Source organism: Anser cygnoides, chromosome 3 (genome assembly GCF_040182565.1).
Source record: "Anser cygnoides isolate HZ-2024a breed goose chromosome 3, Taihu_goose_T2T_genome, whole genome shotgun sequence".
Classification (NCBI taxonomy): Eukaryota; Metazoa; Chordata; class Aves; order Anseriformes; family Anatidae; genus Anser; species Anser cygnoides.
This window is the reverse complement of record NC_089875.1, coordinates 42,854,837-42,876,636: the sequence shown is the minus strand read 5'-3', so window position 1 is coordinate 42,876,636 and position 21,800 is coordinate 42,854,837. Positions and strand designations below refer to the sequence as shown.

Below are 21,800 nucleotides of genomic sequence, written 5' to 3'. Positions count from 1 at the left end.
AAAGTAAAAATATGTGCTTTACCTCATTGTTTTAAGTCAGATTTATGGTGTTTGGTGGCTTAATTCCTTTTTTTTTTTTCCTAATGCTCTTTGACAGTACTAACATAGCTAATTGTTATGCTAGCAGGAAAAGCTAAGCAAAGCCTGGTCACTCCTGCAGGTGAAAAAAAGCGATGGTAATCAATTGCATTGTAGCTTTAAAAGTGTTGTGGTGTTGTTAATTCAACTGTCACTGTAGTTGTCTGCTGGAAGCTAAACCTATGTGTGGTTATACACAAACCAAGGATATTAGTGGTTCATATCCAAATGACATCTCACCCAAAAACTCCTGAAGCCATTTCGTCATATGTGTGGTACTCTTTGTAACTGAGAATAACTGTCCCCAGACACAGCCTCTCAAAATACTTCAGAGACCTAGTCATAAGTCTGCAGTGGATGTCCCAGAATATTACAGGAGACATTTTTCTTTATTGGGAAGAGATCTCTTTGACCCCAGTGGGCTTTAACTCTTTGGGTGGCCTTGCAGTTGAGAATGAAAGAGGAATAGCACAATCTGGTCATGTGAGACAGAGCAAAGGAGTACAGGGGATGAATGCTGAGCAGCTGCAAAGATACCACGTGAATAGTTAGGGGGAGATCAGGCAGCCTTTCAGAAGGTTCTTTTTCAAGATAATTCCAAAGGAGGTAAGACATGAGAGTTCCCTGGCCTTTTTTTTTTTTTTTTTTTTTTTTCAGGTAAAATATTTTGGGGCCAATACTGAGCAGAAAACTGCTTCCTGTTATAATTTGGGTTTCATTAATCACAGATTCCTAGTTTTAAGTTGCTTGCTGGCAAGCCAAGCAAATTGTAATTTAAACTGATTTACTAAACATTTTGAATTGCTTAGTAAATATTTGGTAAATTGTAAATGTTAGTGAACATGTTTACTAAACAATTTTAATTGTGTAGTGTTAAGTTACTACCACTTTTAGGTAGACAGCTGTGTAAACATTTTTTGGTTTGTATCTTTGTATTGAGTCTTCACAGTGAAGAAACGAAGAATTGCAACCTACAAAATGGATACTTTTTTGTTTGTTCATTATTTGAACAAATTAATTGGTTGCTTTCAACTTTGTTTTCCCATGCAGCTCTAATTACATGTCATATGCAGTATGCCACTTATGCAAAACAGTTCGTAGAACAGCAATTAGGGGGCTGTTGGCTTCCAGCATTCATTATATACCCCTTAACTAAATGTTATCACTGAATGTTGTTTCTCCAGTGGAACATCCCACTGAAGTTTCTACTATGCAAACCTACTGGAAATGCTAGTTGTATGTGTTTGTAAAGTTGGGGCCCATGTTAGCAGGTTTGAAGAAGTGTTAACCGGCATTTCAAACTCCTTTTACTAGTGAACTGTGTGTGTATATATACATATGTATATATATTTTTTAGTAGAAATGTGTTTGTGTTCAGTAATCAATGTGTTGAATCCATAATAATGGATTGTTACTAAAACCACAAACTACTCTGTATTGATATAGAATAATAAGGGAGAAAACTAATTTGCTTGAACTGTGTTTGGCGACTATTAAGAATTAGGAGGAAATGTTTATTTTTGAAACAATTTTGCATCAGGTTTATGAAGTTGTATCTGTCTTTATTGAGGGGTTCTTCCTTCATCACGGGAAATTTCTGTAATAGATTTTGGAGAGTACTGTGTGATATGTATTTGCAACTTTAATTGATAATTTGTTTAATAAAAGCAATTAATCGCATAAGATAACTTCATTGCAGTCTGGCTGCAAAGTCTGTGCTGACCTACTGTAATAACGGATATTGTTGTGTAATTACTGAAGCAAAAAGCCACAAAAGGACAAAGACTCTTGGTCCGAGGTGTTTGTCCCTCTTGAAATTGCTTAGTGCATTGCCAGCAAAGGTCATTAGCCTCACTGGTCATTTCACCTGGCTCATGTCAGGGCTGTCTTGAGGGGGTTGTTGTGCCCTAATCTGTCTTTAATGTAGTGAGGTGTTTGTGTTTGATGTTCCTGGTGTAAATCAGAAGCTACTGATAACTGCTGACATTTAGTTGATGTCAAGTAGGCCTTGAGATGAAAAGAGTGATGGAAAAGTTACATAAAGGCAACTTTACCCCTTTGGCAATGGGCTCTCTCCTGGAGCATCTGAGGGTGTAGTTCTGACCTTCTCTTTGTTTTGGAAGCAGAAGCCATAGACTTTCCACTATGGCCAGTGAATAATGACTACTCTGAGAACAGAAATATGAGCCCTTTCCTTTGGAGAAAGGAACCATGACCTGACAATTTCTACGTAGGGAATGGCTAGCCTTCATGTGATATATCTTGTTATAGAACCTGGTTCCCTGAGCATTTTTGATTCTCTGATTATCTTCAGAGGGCACGTGCTATTTTGTTCCTCAAAAAAAGATGCTATGATTGCACCTGAGACCATGGAGAACTATGTTTCATGAATGGCTCAATGAAACATGCCATGGATTGGAGGGATGCAGGGATGGCATTCCCTGGTTTCATTTTCTTTAAGCTTTGGCATGCTGAATTTGGTTAGCTCCCCTTACCAAAAAAAAATGTTCATTTAAGTGGTTTCAGATACTTTGATATTTTGATGTGGCTTTGCCAGATCCATGCAGCTGTGTGAATGGACTGTGGGTTTGTGCTTAGGTGGAAAGTGAACCTGTCCCTTCAGAGATCTTATGCTTGTATGATGATGATACTGTCTTCATAGTCATATCCTGGAACTCTGGGGTTGGCTCTCCTTTTTAAAACAGTAACTTGTATGCAGACAATATGGCTTAACATGGTTTTCAGTAGAATAAGCTACTCACACATTTTTGCCCTAGCTGAAGTAGTGCCAGAATTCAGATCAATCATCCAGTCTTTGCGCTGTGAAACAGGAAATAAGTCTTCATGGCTTTAACTCCATTGGCTCTCCTGCTCACTTCATGCAAATCTTTTGAAAGCTTTGAGATTTGTTGAAGTGCACAGCCATTCATACTAGTATTTGTTAGAGCAAACTAACATGGTTACAGCCTTTATGGTAATCGTGTTTAATTTTCCAGTGTATCTAGACATTTTATGCTAGATAAACTTTAGACTGCTTATGGTTTCAGGTGGCATGTTCCATGTAACAGTAAATAACTTGAATTTCAGCTATTTCTTGCCTAAGTGATGTGTTCTGTAGGCCTGAATTTGGGAACTCAGGTTGCATGCAACCTAGAGATTATGCCCTGATGAGCTGAATTATGATGTGTTCAGAAGTTTAAAACTTGATAGTCATGACAGGTGGGTCTCGACTTGAAAATGAATATAAGCCCACATTTAATTAGTATTGTAGATACCATGGGAGTCCTGCATCCAGCAACACAAGCATGAGTTGGTGTACACAGATTAACATGGAGGAGTAGATTTACCATTGCATACAACATCAGGGATTTTAGGAGGCTATCTGACTCCTAGGCAGTTTATCCAGCTTGCCAGATTATCCTGGGAGAATGTATGAGGAGGGCACCAATATATCGCAAATCCCTGTTCCCACAGTTTGCCTGTAAGGTTTATGATAATCCTCTTAGAGTCGCAGCATAGAATTTGACCTCTGGTTCCTGCTCATAAAATTATTTCCTGGTCTTTGGAAGCCCTTAATAAAAGTTGTCCCAGAAGGTTAAAAATGGAGTGAAAATCCATAAACTTCAATCAGAGAAGGAAATATGAAATTTAGGACTCATGCTTTTTGCAAAAACAATCGCTTTAAAGTACTTTGCTATTTGCATTTTTTATTAAAAACAAACAAACGACTTTTTTATTTGCTTTTCTTGCATCAGACAGAAAGAAAATATAGTATCTTTTCCTATTTCAAACTTTACACCTTAGTTATGTGTAGTTCAATATGTGTAGGAAATTCTCTACTTTTTACAAATAGTGAAGTCAGGAGGTAGACTGCTCTAAATGTGTTTGGACATCATACAGTGAGAAGTAGTCTTGTGTTTAATAATATTTCTCCAAATAGAAACAAAAATGGTATGTTAATCATAGAAGCGTGAACAAGTATGTTCTCAGTAGGGAAATGAAATAGGTCTTGAATCTTGTACAGAGACTTTGTACCTTCTGTTTCTGGTATGTACATAGTACAGATTGAATCTCACTGGAAGTGCTTCTGGCAAGCAATATTAGGCATTCTGTATTTATTCCTGGAAAGTTCAGAAGATGAAAAGATTTTTGCAAGGCATCTTTGTAGGAATCTTCGCTATTAATATTACTTTAAAATGACACTTATATACCAGATTATATTTTCTTTCTGCATGTCAAATTCTTTCCCATCCTACACTTCTTTAGAAGCACAATATCTCTTGTCTATGTAGTAAAAATACATTTGAAGTGGGAATGATATCAGAATCTCCAGAGTGTAAACCTAGACTTTCTTATGACTCCCCAGGTACTTTTCTCTTCCTAATGAAATTACTGCACAAAGGAAACTGGGAAATGTGCCTCCAGTAGAGCAGTTCTGGCTCAAAGTAATATATTATTCAGCTCTACACTCATACTAATATTGCAGATATGAGAGAATTAGAAAAACTATATGGGATGAATCTCTGACTCCAACCAAATCCATGGCATTTCTGTCATTACCTTCAGTCAAGCCAGGTTTCACCCACCAGGCTTAAGTCTTTGAGTTTGCCTTTTAAGCAGGCTTCCTGCTTTATATGCTGAGCTTCTGTTCCTAAGGCAACTGCATCCAATTACACCTACCCATACATGGTCTTTATTATACGTTCCTGAGCACTACTGAGGAGCTCTGTTTAAATTATAGAATAATGATTTCTTTTAATAGACGTGCAATTTTAATTTTCTTTCATCTTGAACTTGGTATTTAATTAGTACTTAATAGCCTGTCCCAACATAGGTAGAAAGTATCTACAGCAATTAAGAAGGGACCACTCTTTCTTCTCATTGTCTAAAAAGCTGACTGCTTGGAGCCCAGGTGTTGAAAGGAGGAAGAACGCATATACAGTCATTTGTAGCGTTACGTTAGGAGTTGAGGATTGAGACCTCTAACGGAGCATGTCCTCAAACAGGGCTGTTACCAACAGCAAGTAGCCAGTTCTCTAAGTGCCACTCCTTTGTTTATGCTAAACACGACATCGTTCTCAGTATCTTTCCACTTCAGATGAGGACCTATGCTAGTGCGGGGGACAGTGGATGGGTTCGGGGAAGGACCCTCATGAAACAATAACAGGAAAGCCTTTTAGGTGGTCATCTGTGATGTGGAAGCTAATTAGGCTTTGATAGCTCTGTATCAAACAGTCAAGGTGAAAGAGCATATAGAAACAGACCTTTTGCAAATGTAGACAGAGAACAATGAGTAGTGGGACAAAATTAGTGTTCCCAGTGAAATTTGAAATGGCACTGAAGTAACTATGTTGTATGTTCAACTTAATTTTTTGGTTATTGTTAAACTATCCCACTGCCAAAACATACAAGTAAAGTAACAGGATGCAGCTTGAGGAAACTACTCTGTAAAATTTATCTAATGAGGCTGGTTGATTGGATCAACCTCTTATGGCTTTGTTTTGTTTTCAAAGACCGAAATCATTAAGTCTTCATGTTGATAAAAGTCTGACAGAAGCCAAGACAAATTCTACCTGACTAAAACCAGCAAGTAATGGCCTGCTGGGTACTGCAGCCCTGAGTGGGACCGAGGGTTCTGGTCTCGGTGCGGTTCTAATAGGTCTGTGAAAGCTGTGCAGTTTGGCAGGCTTGGACACTCATAAACCTCCAGAGTCCCAGGGGTAAACTAGCTGAAGTATTTTTACAAACACAACATGCTGACCCAAGGCCAGCATCTCTTCTATTCTAATGCCTTTTGCACTTTTCAAATGGGAGTGCAAAGTGGCTGGATCCGGTCCCAGCTTCCAGCTGAGAGCATTCCTATTATAGCTATCTGTTGTTGTAAACATGTATAGTAAATTCACTTCCAGCTAACAGCATTCTCATTGTAGCTAACCTGTCAATCTAATAAATTCCTTTGCTTTCTTCACTTTGTTTCCATGCAGGAGGCAATTAGACAGTAGGTGTTTGTGATTTCCCCATTACTTCTGTAGAAAAAAAAATAAAATAAAATAAACAATCCTTACTTATGGTAGGTGAGAACAGCGTGAGAGCAACAAAACTACCTTTCTATCTGTCTTACCTCCTCTTGTTTTGAACTGGTCTTATCTCAGATATTGAGACGAATTTGATCTTGAAACGTTTACTTCTTTTGAAGGGAGGATTGTAGAAACTTAGCCAAAGTTCCATGCCCAGCAGTAGGAACTGCACATGAAGAATGAGAGATCTAGATCAAGAGAGTTATTACTAGTTCATACCTTGGATATTAACTGCTGTACCTGAATCACTGTGAGTTGAAGAATAATTGAAAGGTAGAAAAACATCAACACGTTCCAGAAAGGCTTCTTTCACTTCAGATGTGTTTTTCTCAGCTAGTACAAGGTTAAACTAGTTGCACTGTAATCTGTTTTCTGCAATAGCAGCTAATTTTACTAAAAGCAAATGGGTTACATATGGCTGAGCTCGGTGTTGAAGCTGGAGTCTTCCTCCGACAGTAACCAAACTTGAAAATCCTGATCTTTCCCACTCTTTTCTCACTGTTGATTTATTTCTGATAGGTTGAATTACTCTGTTATCTCATAAGAATATTTTCATTATATACCTTTCTAGAGTTAAAATTGGAGCAATTCTCAACCATTACCTACTTCAAATAATATTTCTTAGCTTTGCATTTATAAGCTGTTGGGACTAACTACTGAGTAAAGTTTAAACCTTACTGTAGTTGCTCTTTCTATCTCTCATTGTCTTTATTGTATTAATGTTACACCATTAAAATATTAAGGACCTTATCCAGTAAACAAAATAATAACTAAAAATACTCGTGGATGTAAGTACAGGGTCATGCATCTGGTTTATATTCAAAGGGTAGGTCTTCAATGTGTTTTTTTTCTTCAGTTAAATAACCTAGTGAGCTATATTTCCTTTGAGCTACTGAGTTCTGAAGAAATGTCTCTGCAACCATTTGATGCACAAGTTTCAAGCCTACAAAAAAAAAAAAAAAAAACCACAAACTACTTATATATGTGACTAACTTAAGTGGCAGAGCAGATGAGACTAAAATTATTAATTTTTGCATGTTAACTTTTAGCGTGTTAATTATTTGTACCCCAAATAACTGGTTTCTACTGAATGTTAATGAATCACTTTGTTGAAAATATTAATTTATTATTCTCAATAACACAAAATATCCTTTTTGTTTGTCTATGGTAATTACAGTGATCTAGAAGATTTCATCATCGCTATTATGTATACGTTGAAAGTCAATTTGTGTGTGAATAAACCACATAATTTTTCTGTGCAAACAGGAATGATTCCATTCTGGTTCAAAATGCTTCAGCTCTCAATTAGTTTTGGGCATCCCAACATAATTATTGATCTGGTTTTCAGGGGTTGTTTTTGGTTGTGTTGTTTTTTTTTTTGGGGGGGGGGGGGGGTATTCTGTTTTGTGTTTTTTTTTCATCAGTCTGATATTGTCAGTTTTCTAGAATGTAACGTAATGCAAAGTAATTCACATGTGCTGAGAAATTGTTTGATACAACAGCCTGTCTGTAAGGTAAAATGCTTTTGACAGGGGTTCTTTGCAATTTATTTAATGCAAATTAACTGCATAAGTTAGTCTTTTGACGGATGATTGATTTATTTGAGAAAAATGTGTTTCTTCTTGTAATATTTCTGAGTGAGCAATTAGATATTATAGGACCATGTTGAGAAATTAGGCCTTTGATAGCCTGTTTGCAAGAAGTTCTGTTTCCTTAAGCATAAAACGCTCTTCAAACTAAATACATCACTCATTTTATTTAAATTGATTCTCTGTTGATTTCAGTGGAATAAAGTAGTACTTAAGCAGCACAAGCTTGTAGAACCCAGCTTAAAATAAGCAGTCTGAAAAAGATGGATAATTATCAGTTGTAATGTTAGGGACAACATTAAGTTTTTAAATATCTAGCAGAAAAAAAGTATTCAGGTATTCTGTATCTCAAATGCACCATGTGACAAGAAGCTGTAGTTACCAAATTTTTGTGATCAAATTTAACTTGGGCTCAGGTACCTCCCCCCTAATTTAAACTGTTCTTATCAAAGCAACAGGAATCCATGGTACTCTCTCCCTTCCTTTGCTTAGTGACTTTGACTGCACATGCGAAAACATGCATATCCAAGTGAAAATTGTAGTCCTCATATTACAGAGCTCTGGACTTTTTCGTTGTTTTAAGTATAAATGTGTTGATTCAGAGATGAAAAAAAACCTGCATGTGCATGCAGTGTTAGCCTGTGCTGTTGGAATTTACAGAATTACCTTGATGAAAATTGTCCCTGAATAGAAGCAGTTAAGTTTTCTCATAACAAGTACCCTGAAAGAACATTACGTAATGATCCACACTGACATGTTTGGATGGTTTCTTTGCACTGACTGATTATTCTTACAGCTCATTTCCCCCCCCCTCCCTTTCTAATCATTTAATTCATTTGCTTGTATAAAGCCCATTAGTTTTGCACTGGATTTATTGTCTGTATCATAGCTATAGATGTGTTCTTCTGAGGCATTTTACAGAAGTCTTAATTTAGCCCTTTCTGCAGTCACAGCAATGAGTATTGCAAGTTGACAGACAGTTATTTCAAACTGCATACAGCACTCCTTGAGAAGGAAGGAAGGAAGCTTGATGGAAAAGTCTGTGTACTCTGTTTTTTGCCTTACTTTCTCTGTCCAGGTAAGCCTGTATAGGGGAAAAAAGAAGGAGGGCATCAGAAAATTTGTGCTATTTTCCTATGACTAAACCTTCTAGCTGCTGCGCTAAAAAGTGTGTAGGCACCCACAATATATTTAAAATGGCAGAAAGATGGCTTGCTTGGGTACTGAGGACTAATTTTTAATGCAAGAATTGGAATGTACATTGAAAAATGATTTTAAAATATTGCAGACGTTTTGTGATGGACACAATGCATAATGTTTGGCAGGAGATGGATAAACTCAGTATAATTTGCAGTAATGTAGTGATAACACTGAGCTGCAATGTGCCATCAAGTTTGAAACACTGGAACGTAATTCCAGTTTTCTTCTGGATGGGAAAAATGTCTTGCCCTGGTTACATATGTGCCTCTCCAAAGCAACTTGGTAGGCTTTGCATACACTCATAATGAGGGAGCTTGAGGATTATAAATGATGACTTATTCCATGAGCTCCAGGATCCACAGATAGCTAAACTAAACTAAAAGATACCATTTCAACTGGTATTTTTGCCAAACCCCAGATCAGACAGACTTATTCTGGGCTGGTACTCCTGCAAATCTAGGCTTTCTAAGTCTAAGACATATATCATTGCCACTTAGCGCAATGTATCTGCAGTAAGTATTAGAAAATTTTGAAAAAGTATGCTACTTACTGAATTACGTGTGGATAGAAACATGGCTTTTCCATGATTTTGGAATTACCTTGATTGATACGAATTGTGATCCATCTAATTATTATTAAACAAGCAATGTTACGAGGGAAAGCAAGGAAAGGGTACTCTAAGGTGTTGCAAGATAACTTCTCCAGAAAGTTTTGTTGCTGGTAGCGGTGGTTTCTTGTTTGTTTTTGTTGTGTTTTTTTTTTTCTTTTTCCTTTTCCTGATTGCTAAGCTATATCTTGAAAAAGAAAAAAGTGACTACACCTAGGCATCTTGTGTAGTTTTGTTGAAGGACAGGAAGATGAAGAAGGTAATGTTTGTTCTTCAAAAGTATCAACAGAAAATAGACTTATGTTAGTCTTGATCTCTGTCTCATAATGTGTATGTTTTGTTTTTCGTTGTTTTTTTTTAACTAGGAGGTCTGTACACAAGTAAGTAGGCTGACTGCATGAAGATGTATTGGGGTATTTATCTTCATTAAGTTAAAACTGAACTGGTCACATACTTAATCTGTTGGGAATTATGACTAGATTTTTGGATGTAAAATAAAAATGAAAATTCACTGACTCCATTTCACAATATCATCCTTTTACAATCTTGACTTGAATGGACATCAGATTCTCAGTTATCTTTAAGTGTGCTTGAACTCCATTGTCTTACAGGATTGATCCTAACCAGCAACAGTGTTGTAGGGTTTTGAAAAAGTGAAGTGTGGCAACTGCTTAAAAGTGAAGTTTCCATGTCTGATGATAAGATCAAAAGGGAATTGTCTCACTTTAGTCTTACTGATGTTTTCAATGTAGGAACTGTATAAACAGTTTAGAAAGATTTAACAAAGTTAATAGACTTATGACATGCTTCAAGATTGTGACAACTGAAGAAGGAAATAAATAAGAACTAATTTCTGACAGACTATTGTAAATGAGACTGACATGACACCCTATATAAGTGTTGCTACTCAGTGGAATTAAAGTATCAAAATGAAATGCAAACAGCAAGCCTGGCTCCTCAAGCAAGGACACTTGTATTTCTAACGCCTGTGGCATGTGGGTAGTTCAAAATTCCTCACTGGAGTATTTCATTCCCATAAAATTGAAATGCTTTATTTAAAAGTCAAGATCAAAAAAGGCAATATTATTCTATGTAGGGAAACACTTATTTTCCCAAAATTAGAGTACCCACAAGGCCCATTTGACGATGGAGTGTTTCAAATGACCCAGTCTGTGCTGATCACCTGCTTCCGTGAGGGATCTCTAGCACAACATTAACCACCCTACAGGGAGCCAAGTGATGGCCGGTAGCTTCTCCTGACTTGCATGTTCCCAGCCGTGTTTTACTACTCCAAGATTTAACACTGTGTGTTGGCCAGGGATTTTCTTCGTCTTGAGAAAAAATTGCTTTGGGATAGTATAAGGAAATTTAAAGTATGATATTGACCCAGACTCTTTTTGCTGCATGAGGAAGAAAAACTAGAAGATATGTGTATGTAATACTCCAGTGTGCGTGAGTACTTGAGACTGTAATTGTTCTAGTGTGAACACGCAAGTGCTTATTGTTTGTTTTTCATGTCCTTATTGATATAAAATAATCCATCAAAAGTAAGTAATAACCATTGAATGCGTCATAGTAAAATGAAAACAAAATGGAAAAAAGTTGTAACATTACCGATTCTAATATATTGGGATTTGGTACCCATTGAAGACAGAAGTAAGTTAACCACAAACTACAAGGAATATGTCAGGAATACATTGTCAGGTAAAGACTTCTTAAAGGAGGTTAAGTGAGGGACTCTAAGTAAAAGCCTTTACCTCATAAATTCGTAAAGGAAGAAGTGAAGAGTTGCCTCTCTGAAAGGAAAAAGAGGGCCTAATTGTTTAGCATCCCCTGAGTTATCCAGCATTTCTCCTATTAAGGGCTTTATTAATGCAACCTTGAACTGCATTGCTTTTAAATGTATCTATGCACTGCTGATTTTTTTGAAAATTTTCTGGTTTTAAAAAATTTACAATTGCCAAACATGTTTGCAGCATAATATTATAGCTAAATACTTCTTTCCCCCTCCCCCTTACAAGGACGTCTTCAAAATTCCTATTCAGTGCTGTTTAGCAAAATACCATCACCTGTTAACAGGAATGGGTTTTTGAAAATTGCTGCCAGTTTCACAGAATCACAGAATGACCAAGGTTGGAAGGGACCTCTGAAGATCATCTAATCCAACCCCCCTGCCAAGCAGGATCACCTAGAGCATGTTGTGCAGGATGGCATCCAGGTGGGTTTTGAATATCACCAGAGAAGGAGACTCCACAACCTCTCTGGGCAATCTGTGCCAGTGCTCTGTCACCCTCACAGTAAAGAAATGCCCCCTCATATTGAGCTGGAACTTCCTGTGCTTCAGTTTGTGCCCATTGCCTCTCGTCCTGTCACTGGACACAACTGAAAAGAGACCAGCTCCATCCTCTTACCACCCTGGTCAAGAATAGGTTGTATTATCTTATTTTTGACATTGTTTCATCTCCACCCCGTTCTATCTAATGTCTTGTTATGCCCTCCTGTTATATTGTTTAGCTTGTATGCTGTCAGGGGAAAGTGCCGTAAATAACATTGATTTTACATATGTAATACCAACGATCCCAGTTCAGCTAGATTCTGAACATTACCGCACCATAAATACTGATAACCTGTACCCACAGATTGTGTGCCTGAGGATCAGCATGGTTCTGGTCTGACACGGGGAGGCTGCGTGCCTGCAGACCAGTCCAGTGACACCTCTTACAATGTGGTTTGGCAGGGGGGACTATCTGTTGTGTCATATTTAATGGGCACATTGTGGATTCTCCTGGTTTTGCTGGAAAAAAGACATCTGTAGTAGTTGCATAAATGTTTCTTGTTTCTTTATGGAGAAAGGTACTCAAGAGAACTTTCCTGTTTATAACATTTATAAATAAGAGATGAGTGTTTGGATTTGCTGTCGAAGGTTGTTATGTAGTGACTAACAGTACAATACCGTTCTCTTTTTGTCTGTGTCCTGTGGGGTGGGTTGGGAGAGATCTGATAATCACATTGTCTTGGGAGCGATCTCAAACTGGTGCGAAGCCTGAGTCTGTCACCTGCACCCTACTCTGCAACCTCCGTCTTTTACAGAGTTTTTGATTTTGTTTCTATAATTCCAGGGTGGCTAATGCGTTCATGTATTAACTAACAAGAAGTATTTGACAATGTGTTCTTTCCCAGAGTAGAAGTGCAAAGTGCAAGAAAATAAATCAATAGCTTTGAGCATTGTGCAATCAGGCTCTGAGATGTGAAGTGGCTTGCGACGGGATAGACGAGAATCTCATTTTTTAAGAGCAAGCTAAAGCCATTTCTGTATTCACCATGAATGTAAGTTCAAGAGGAAGGGGACTCGTGACTTTTCCTTGGCTCCTCACTGTTCTTGGCAGTGTTTTTTCCATAACACCTGGTCAGCTGGCCGGTGAACAGGTGTGTGTAGGGAACAGAGGCAGCTCAACAAGGGAAGTAAACAGCTTGAGTTATGGCCTCTTCCATCTCTGGCTATCCTGTGCCATTTTTTCCCATGATTTAATTCCTCCATGCATTGCAAGGGGAGGGAGCTCACTGGACCAGGAACTGACTTATAGGAGGATTTCTTTCTTTGATGTTCATGCCTCTGCAAGATGATGGTATTTGCAAGGAAGATAGATGTCTCTTGTTCTGCATCGGGGTTAACTATCTACTGCATGATATGGTTAAAACAGATATTTCTCGTTGCATGGTTCAGGACTTTGGTCTTTTTAGGGACATGCCTGCTAAGGCCACTTAGCTCTGCAGTGACAAAATGGTGCTTCAGCTTAGAAGTGTTCTGATACAGTATCTGAGGGTGGGAGATTCCACTAGTCTAGATGAAATAACAGGCTTGTTTGGTTAGCAACACTGCATTGCATTTTCCTCCTTTTACAGGGATGAGATTTTCAAAAGCCTAAAGTGGTCCTGACTTTTACCGTTGTTTTTTTTTCTTTGCTCTGATTTTTTTTTTCAAGTGGACAGATTTTTTTTAATGTTACACGTCTTGCTTGTGCCCTTGAAAGTTTATTGAATCACATAATTTTCTTAGACTAAATTGAACCGTTCCTTGACGCTGGCTTCAGTACAGTGGGTTCTTGCCTAAATCTTAGGGATTGTCAGTGATGGGCATGGTGAATTGCAATAAATTTGCTTTTCTTTATTTAAATAAATAAATACATGACTTTCATTATTTAAAGTATTATGAAAAAAGTAAACATCCTCATAAGTAAATACATTATAATCTATTCAGATAATTGCAAGTGATTTTCTAAAGCAGATTAGTTTAATAGCTTTGTTTGCTGCTGAAGTTTTAGGAAGCGTCAATCAGGAAAGAAATGGAAGTCCTTAGCTGCCTACCTGGGAGTGCATTTTTTTCAATACCTGAGCCTACTTTTGCTATTTGTAGTCTTTTCTGATGGAATAGAAAGAATTCCTTGTGATTAAATAAATAAATGAATAAGTTTGGAAGCAGAATATTGGGGGGAGGGGGTTGTTGTTGTTTTTTGTTGTTTTTTTTTTTAAGTTTCTTTCCAGTCTATGGATGAAGATGCAGTTTGTCTTCTGTTTTGATTGTTTGTATTCTGAAGTTATACTAGCTTTAGATTCTTGAATGATACAGTGGCTGGACACAGACTATTACCAGTTTGGTTTATTACAAGGAATTAATTTTTGTGTAGTGTGAACTGTTTTTAAAATTCAAGGTGTGCTATGATAAATCAACTTTTTGCCCCAAAGAATCCACTTCACTAAGGGTATTTTAATTAAAGTTTACAACAATATTTTTTTGCTGTTTTTGCAAAGTCTGTATTAATTTGCTGTTTTCATCCAAAAACACCATGATAAAACCATAATATGTAAGGTTTATCATTGTAAATGTCAAACAGCAAGTCTATTACTAATTAAAAATCAGAATAATTCACATCATTATTTAAATGACCACATATATATTTATATTTTATAACTTGTTAAAGATACGGCATAATGTCTTGTAAAGGCCATCATAGTTCTTTTTTAAAGAAGTATTTTTTTAAAAAATCATACTTATAATCAGAAATATACTGCAGCTTTCATCTGAGGAGACACTAATCAGAATATGATAATATAAGGTGAGAAAAATGGAGCAGTTTTAGAAGCATACAAGGTAGATAAGTTATCTGATCTTTCGTATAAGGAAAGAATTATTCATTACATGCTCAATGAAAGGGTCAAGGTAGCCATTTTCAAACAACCATGAAAAGATTGGATTTTTTAGTTTGTTTCTTTTCCTCTCCCTTGTCATATGGACCTCACTGACCCTGGCTATATGGAAGCCAGACAGAAAGAGGGCATACTGAAAAAGGAACCAGATGTTGCTGGTGTTAGTCTGGATGCCACCTCTGTTTTGGGTCCATAGACGTGTTTGCTGAAACGTTAAGTGAGGAGAGTGGGCACGCTGTGCTTGCTCACCCTGTTTCCCATACTTTTCATTAGCCATCTGCTGTTGGGCCCTGATCATACCGATCACACCTCTGTTCCCCCTGCCAGTGCAGCTGGCTCAGGGGATGTGCTGGCCCACCCAGTGGCACGTGGGCCACCTCTGGCGCTGAGACACCAGTTTGTGTCTGGGTGGGAGAGGAGAAAGAAATGGCATGAGCAGAGCACAACCAGGTGGAGGTGTTTCCAAAGAGCAGCTCAGAGGGAGCCTCCTGGAGTTCATGCAGGCCACTGAAGAGGAGCATAAACGATGTCTAGGAAGATTTGCAGGCCAGAGGTAGAAGTTGGGACTACACTAGGGCTGGATGTGACAATGGCTCAGGAGGCTTTGCTCAGCTGAGGGGGTCTTGAGGTAGAAGAGTGTTGCCAGATTCAGGGCAGCCCTCCTCTCCTGGAGCCAGCTGTGGGCAATGCTGCACGTGGGCTGCCTGTCAACCTCCGGCCTCACCTGCTGGTGGCAGTTCGTAAGCCCTCATCATTTAAACCATAGTTGGCTGCTGCCTGTTTTTAAACTGGGGTTCTTCAATCACCTAAATCCATTTCCTTTCTCTTGATTACTTATCCTTACATGTGGTCGTGCCTTTTGTTTTCCATGGGTGACTGGATTGGAAAGTTAACAGTAAAGTCCAAGAAGAAACAGATTGTCCTTGTTTACCTTCCAAGCTTCATAACCTCCCCATCTCAAAAAGAAATTGGTTCAGGGTTTCTTTTTATTTTCTGTTTTGTTTGTTTGTTTGATTGTTTTTGTCTTGTTTTCTCTCTGAGAATAGTCAGGAAGACCAGGCTGATTGTTTTGGTTGAAGGACCCTCAGAAGTACTGCAAAGATTTGTTCACAGCAAGAGATTATCCCATCTGTTGTTGCGAGTTTATATTAAACAGGTTTAAGCAGAAATGAAAAGTTAAGCAAAGAATTTTAAATAACCTGCCTTAACATCCTCTTTCTCTTTAATGAGAAGCTGCAGAAGTCAGAAGCAGCTGCACTTTATTCTATCGTGATTTCATGCTCTTATTATTTTTCAGTTATCCAGCAAAACATGAGGAATTTAGAGCTATATTTAATGTAAGAAGTGAAGAGAAACACCCTTCATGGTCTGTTATTTAACACCTCCTTCTAAGCATCCTTCCTTCTTTGTAAAGAAGGTTTAAAAGACACCAGCATTTCCTTTTTTTGATTGCTTTCTGCTGTGTTAGTCACCTCTCTAGGAGTCTCTTTTTGTCAGTACCTGAAAATGCTTCCCTTCCAGGCTCAATTGTGCAGGTGATTTTTTTTTTCTTAGTAAGAGGACTTCGATGGGTAAGTACAGATAGATTTCAATGCTGATTTACAGGTCAAATACCTTATTTCATCCTTATTTTGTCTGGATTTTGAGACCCTACCCATTTTGTTTGTTGGCTAAAGAAACAAACTCAGGTACGACCATTATTTGTGCACCTCATGGCAATGCTTTGTGAACAGTGAGAAAAGTTTGGTTTCTGCTAAAAGGAAGTGTTACAGTTTGGATAAAATTATCAAAATTCCTGGTGATTGTTTAAATACATTTAACCATATGGCTCATATTCAGTTTTTCTATACTGCTCTAATATAAACTGTGACATTGTTTGATTCAGTAAGAAAAGAAAAAATGTGATAAAACATTGTATCTAATTAAATGCTATACTTGCTTGTTAAACTCTTTACTTTTTGTTCCCTTGCTTACTAAAATGAATTGACTGCTACTACGCATTCATCTGACATTGGTTTTGTTCCTTATTTTAATATTTCTGCTCTGATACTGTATTTTAGATTTTTCCTACCACCTTCTGTTTGTGTGCCTCTGCATGTTTCCTTCTAACAAAAAGCACGGATAATTTCATTTTTCATTAGGTACATCGGGGACGTGGGATGTAAGGTCTCTTCTAAGTTAACAGGGAAGGACAGGAGCATCTCTAATTCTAATGGACCTTTTAGATGATCTATTGAATTACTGAAGCAAGAATAAAATAAATTTTCATTTATACTTTACTTGGAAATTCCTATCGCTTTCCTTCTTTTTCTCTTAGACTAACCCTGGTTCTTCCTTCACTGTTTCCTTTAATTTCTTAAAACTTAGGGCATACTAGATCTTTTTTTTTGTCTTTTGTTCTGCAGCCAAAGCTGTGATATATAGCGAGAAGCTTTGTGTGCGTGTGTGTGTGTCAGCAGTTACTTAGGTGGCTAAATTTGTCCATTTTCAGAAAAGCTCTTACGTATTTGTCCTCTTGATCCAAATGGATCTTAAACATACATTATGGCCACTGTTCTGTTGCAGCCTTCCAGCTTTTGTCTTACAAGTTTTTCTTCAGAAAGTACAGCTGACACGAGGATGTTGTTAGTCTTTGGTCTTAATACATCTGTGCTATTAATGCAACCAGAAGGTCTGACCTGCATGTCAAATGCTGGAGTCTAAATTACTTCTTTGCCGCTTAGGAGTGTTGGTACCATTATGCTTTCCCAGCAGTGCTATTCTTTACAAGTACTTTCAGGCTTTAATATCATCGCTTAATTTAATATTTATCAGATGCCAACCCAAAATATTGTGTAGAGCTTCTGTAATTAAGTTTTGGAACTGATGAAATCATCTACTTGCAAATGCATAAAGGAATTATTTATTTTGCATAATTTAACATATTTTTGCTATAAACATGTCAAGGGGATGTGGAGGATGCATTTCTGTGGTGCAGTCAGATTACATTGTTATCAAACTGGGCTTTGCTGGAATTTATTTTTTTTTGTGTATTTTAAATCTTACTACACAATCATCCGTACCTGTCAAGGTGACCACCTAATTGTGTAATGGAAAACAATTAATGCTGTAATGGCCAAAATTTTAAAAGCGCACTGTCTAGAAAAGTGCTATAGTTATTCTGTGGGTGACTTGTAATGAAAAGATATGAAATTCTGACTTAATGGTATGTTTTCATCAAACTGAACTTAGCACAGCATCTCTGAATGAATGGGGAGAAGAATTGTTGGAGTAATTTCACCTCAGTCCCTGGAAAGGTGATGGAACAGCTCATCCTGGAGGCCGTCTCTAAGCCTGTGGAAGACAAGAAGGTGATCAGGAGTAGTCAGCATGGATTCACCAAAGGGAAATCATGCTTAACCAACCTGATTGTCTTCTATGATGGGACAACTGGCTGGATAGATAAAGGGAAAGCAGTGGATGTTGTTTACCTGGGCTTCAGCAAGGCTGCTGAAGGTCCTAGTGGAAAACAAGCTCATCATGAGCCAGCACTGTGCCCTAGTGGCCAAGGGAGCAAATGTTATCCTGGGCTGCATTAGGAAGACCATTGCTAGCAGCTTGAGGGAGGTGATCCTCTCCCTCTACTCAGCCCTGGTGAGGCCTCACCTGGAGTGGTGTGTCCAGTTCTGGGCAACAAGAGAGACATGGAGCTCCTGGAGCGAGTCCAGCGAAGGGTTTCTAAAATGATTAATGTACTGGACCATCTCATACATGAGGAAAAGCTGAGGTAGCTGAGCCTGTTCAGCCTGGCGAAGGGAAGTCCTTGGGGATCTGATCAAGGTATATAAGTATCTGAAGGGAGGATGTCAAGAGGATGGGACACCACTCTTCTCAGTGGTGCCCAGCGAGAGGATGAGAAGCAATGGGCACAAACAGAAACACGGAAAGTTACATCTGAACATGAGATCATCTAGCTCCAACCCACCTGCCATGGGCAGGGACATCTTCCAGTGGATCAGTTTGCTGTCATCAGTGTGCTGATCACTTTGCCCCATCCAGCCTGGCCCTGAACACTTCCAGGGCTGGGGCGTCCCCGGTTATGCTAGGTTACACTCAAATCTGTGAGAGTTTTACTTAACACAGCTTCAGAAAAGTGTTTTTCAACACAAGTATTTGGTGGAAAGAGGAAGTGGCTGAGGCACAGTGGTAATGAAGGTGGTCTGAGAGCAGGAAAAAATACTGTCGATATGATTTTACAAGCGATTCACTAATGGGAAAAAAATGTGGCTGTTCACACATCATCAGCCCATCCTGGAGCAAAGGCAATTGATGCCATGACAGAATTGAACCGAATATATACTTGTTTTTGTTCTGGACGCTGTTTCTTTGGTCTATTATTAAACCTGAGTGAGCCCAAGAGAAAAGAACATATTTGCTTTAGGTGGCTGGAGAGGACCAGCGTATCAGTGAAGGATAGCGGAACTCAGTGTTTATTTAAACATTGTTTAGTTTGACTAAAAAATAAAAGAAAGGACAGAGATACAACACCGATGCTTTCTTAGTTTAGCATTCATGTCTCTGGAAGTAGTAAAGAGACAGTGATTCTACTGTTTTCCACATAGATTATCAGAATTGGTGTTGCCTGAGAGAACGCATTCAAGAGCATGTTGGATGTACTTTTCAGTACATGAGGAGGACTTCATGTGTATTACTAATTGCATATTTAAAAAATAGATCCTCTGCTGATTGCAGACGTATAAATAAGTTGTGCCTTTCTAAAGGGTCTTAAAAGTTATTAAAAGACTGTAAGGAGTAGAAGATAAAAGATTTATATCCAGGTGGCATTGGCTGACACAAAGCAAATGGATCCAAGGTCATTGAAAGCCTGAGCAACTCAGGGAAAGAGTGAGTCCCTCGACATTTGCTACAAATAGCCAAGCTTGCTTTGTTTTCCAGGCCATTTAATTTAATGAATAATGACTTTTTACCCATAATCAAGATTGATGGCATACCTCTTTGTCCTGAGGTTGAGACAAGAAGGTGTTATTCTTACTGCAACCTTGCAGAGGTTATCCATTACTTTAGTTCACTTCCTAACAGTCAAGTTATTTTTGCAGTAAATGAGGCCTGTCAGTATTGAAGTATGACGTGCCAGATCCTCTGCTGAGTGAAGACACCGTTTCCATACTATGGAAGACACGTAAAGGAAAGTGTGGTAGACCTAGAGATGGCATAGCTGGCTCATGTGTTTTTGTTTCCAGTGATCCCTCTTTCTAGGAGCAATTCAGTATTCAGTTTTTAGCTGAAGTGTATTTCTAGTCACTGGCTTTAGTTTTTAATGCAATTTCAAAGCTGAACTTGTGGTTCTGTTTTAAAATGTCACCTTTATTTTAAATGAGAATGTGTACCGGATGGTTGTCATTAGAATGAAATACAGTGGTAGCAAGTTCTTAGATCAACTGAGATCACTTATAAAAAGCTTACCCTTTTAGTACTGTCATTATATGCTGTTTCTTAGTTTAATATTTGTTGTTGAAGTTAGATTATATATTACATATTTGGAAATCATTTTAAGGAATATTTTATTTTAATCTTACTCCATTTGTTCCTCTTTATTTTAAGATCAGCAGCATAAATCTTCCTTTGGTAAGGTTTTGGTGTACTAATGTGTCATGTACGTTAATAAGGTCACAACCTGAGATCTTAAATAACTTTTTTTCCCCTCATATAGGGGGGTTTGAAACAATTATTTTTTCTTGCTTTTTCTGTGGATTGTCTGAATATGACTTAATGATGCACAAAAGTGGGCTTTGTTCAAGGAAAGCACTTGTATGAAGAAAACCTGACGTATAATAAATGACATCAAAGGAAAATTGTCAAGAAGCTTTGGTTTCCACCATCGTCTTGGCAGACTTAAAAATAAAAGGGATGTTTCTTAAAGCTTCTTGCCTTGAACATACTTTGTTCCAATAAATGTTACTGGTAGAGTTCTCATGGTTTGCAGAGTAGCCAACACCGAGAACTTTGAATGTGTAGAAAAGGGTTTTCAAAAGCACTGAAAAAACAAACCTGGGTCGGGTAAATATCCAGTACCCTTGAGGGAAGTGGTGATAGCTTAAAGGTTTTTAAACAGAAAACAAAAACGGTACTTCCATATCTTTCATTCATCATTTCAAACCAATGACTATTGAAACTTTTTGGAGCCACTGTGTGAGGTTTAGGGCAGATCTTAGCCATATTTTGTGCAGAAGTTTTGGATGATGTCACCTGTAGCTGCCTACCCCTATGGCAGATTTGGCAGAACAGTTAGTATGTACCCCCTCAGCATAGTCACATTTGCAATTCAGTTTCTTTTCTCAAACCTGGTGTCACTGGCAGTTTCAGCTCAGATGCTAAAAACCAAAGATCTGCATGGCAGTGAGTGAGCCACAAGTCTGCGTTTTCTGCTGCTGTGCAGTGAGGCAGGCAGCACAATGGAAAAAAGAGTTGGAAACAGTGAAATCTTAAAACACGGCAGCACAGTTGCCACTGAACATCTGCTACTGCTTTAAGGACAAGTTATGGAGGAGCTAGATTATTTGCTGTACTGCAGGTGAGATCATTAACAGTGCATAACACTGCAATTGATCATATAGCAGTTGCTGTGTACTGGTAGAAGTATATGTCTACGTGGCTACTAGTTGGGCTTGGCTGTTGTTGTTTTTTTTCCAAGAGATGTTCAGAGATCCTAAACAAGATCAAAATCCTGCATACTGTGCATTGCAAATAAAATTTAGTCCTGACTGTTATGTCAGTCATGTGCCTTTTATGTTTTTCATCTCTTGTATGTGTTTGTTTTTCAGATAGAAATAGAATAATTTAAACATGCAAAAAATTGTGTGTATATCTCAGCAATCCCATTTTGTGAAGTGCCATTGTGATACAGACGTGGGTCCCATGAAGATGAAAAATGAGCAATGCCACTCCCCTTTCAAATTATGCTCAACCTTTGTTTTTTTCTTATGGTTGCCTCATCTACTGTAATTTCAACCTACTACCAATGCCAGAAGCTTATACTACAGCATG

At 38.1% G+C, this 21,800-nt stretch overlaps 1 protein-coding gene across 6 annotated transcripts in view; it reads left to right on the top strand.

Moving 5' to 3' along the window:
• Positions 1-21,800, top strand: part of SLC35F3 (solute carrier family 35 member F3) — a 190,857-nt gene that overhangs the window by 32,689 nt on the left and 136,368 nt on the right. The gene's annotated exons all lie outside the window — the stretch shown is intronic.